The sequence below is a fragment of the Arvicola amphibius genome, chromosome 14, assembly GCF_903992535.2.
Source record: "Arvicola amphibius chromosome 14, mArvAmp1.2, whole genome shotgun sequence".
NCBI classification, from domain to species: domain Eukaryota; kingdom Metazoa; phylum Chordata; class Mammalia; order Rodentia; family Cricetidae; genus Arvicola; species Arvicola amphibius.
In genome coordinates this window covers 11,803,883-11,805,724 of record NC_052060.1, presented here as the reverse complement: position 1 = coordinate 11,805,724, position 1,842 = coordinate 11,803,883, and positions in this window count along the sequence as shown.

Genomic DNA, 1,842 nt, shown 5'->3' with positions numbered 1-1,842 from the left:
TTTGTGTTTGTTTCAGTTAATGTGTTGCTTTTTTTATTTCAGACTTTTTTCCCTTTCCAGGGTGGGAGGAGGGTGAATTCTGAATGACAGACAAAACAAGGGAATTTGTGGTTTGTAGAACAAAAACTGAATTCAAGAACTGACATCTATCCAGAGAGTAGCTAGGAGAGGTTTTTCACTCCCCTCGAGTAGAAACAATCCAAAGTCTTGAAGGATTCTCTCTGGAAGGAAACTGAAGCAGGAGGACCATGTGGCCAAGCAGGTCTTCCTTTTAGAACCTCCCCCCCCCCCAGAGCCCTGCTTGAGTGGGCCGGTTGCTTCACCTGCCCGAGAGGCAGGTTTCATACAATCTGCTCAGTGTGGGTTTGAGTGTGCAGAGCTGCTGAGCCAAGCTGGATGCTTTAACGAGATGGACGGCTAAGTTAAAAGAACAAAAACAAAGGCAGGTAGATCTAGAAAGAACAAGAATCACAAACAGATAACAAGCACAGAATGCTGGCTCTACATGTTGCCCCGTGTGGCCAGGCCCTTCTCGCTCTAGTCCACTGTGCCTACGGCAGGCAAACTGTATTACAGCTCCAAACGGCTGAGGCACAGTGCATCACCGCTGTTCTGAGTCCACCCCCTTGACCTCTTGAGCCCCTGGTTTATCTGAGAATTCCCAGCTATCTTCATCCATGACTTTTTCATTTTTCCATCTGCCGAGAGCCTTCCCAGCCCAGACTTTCCTTAGACTCCGCTGTTCTGGTGCACCAGTAGCCAGGACATTCATAGACCAAGGGAAACCACCTGCAGCAGGAGTTTCGCTCCTTCATGGGTTCTCAGTAGCCTGCACTTTGTCCTTTCCTCAGGCTGAAGCCCTACTCAGGTCACCTGCTGTCAGGACCTCCTTGTACTCTTTATTGTCTGTAGAATTAAGGCTCATGGTCCCTCACTGCCAGCCTCGAATCACCTTCAACACTAAACTCCCACTCCTGTGCCCCCCAACAACCCATCACAGCTTCCAGGGTGCTGAGGGGAACGTGTTGATCGGGTACTAATCTATTTCCTAATATTTCAATGACATTCTTAGGGCTAGATAATCTATAAAGAAAATAAAAGGGTTTCTTTAGCTCTTAGTCCCACGAGGCCAAGGGTGTGGCATCAGCTGACATTACAAAGGCACAGTATAAGACAGGAAGCTATGGTATGGCAGGATCTCAGTGGTCCTTTCCAAGAGTGGGACCCCAGATGGCCTACTTCCTTTCTAGGCTGTACCTCCTAGAGATCCCAGGGCCTTGTACGGTGTGGGACAATTCTATATTCTGTCAGTTACATTTTAAATAAATGCTGATTGGCTAGTAATCAGGCAGGACAGTAATCAGGTGGGACAACCAGACAAGAAGTAGAGGTGGGTCAATGAGAACAGCAGAATTCTGGGAAGGAGGAAGCCCATTCCTCCCCAGTCCTGTGCAGACACCAAAGAAGCAGGATGTGACCCGCCCGGCTGAAAAAGGTACTGAGCCATGTGGCTAACATAGATAAGAATAATGGGTTAATATAAGTCATAAGAGCTAATACAAAGGCTGAGCTAATGGGCCAATCAGTTTATAACCTAATGCAGACTCTCTGTGTGATTTTTCTCTGGGACTAAATGGCTGGGAAACTGGGCAGGACAGAAACCTCAGGCGACACTTGTACCACTGCAATGGAGATCGAGGCTCCAGCCTAAGAATCTTTGAAGGTCACAATCGAGCCCTCACTTCCTATTCAGCCATTGTAGCTCATGTTATAGGTCACAGGTGGGCACTGGCCTAGCAACCTGGAGATCATGTTTGCTGTGGCTTGAATGTGTCCCCCAGG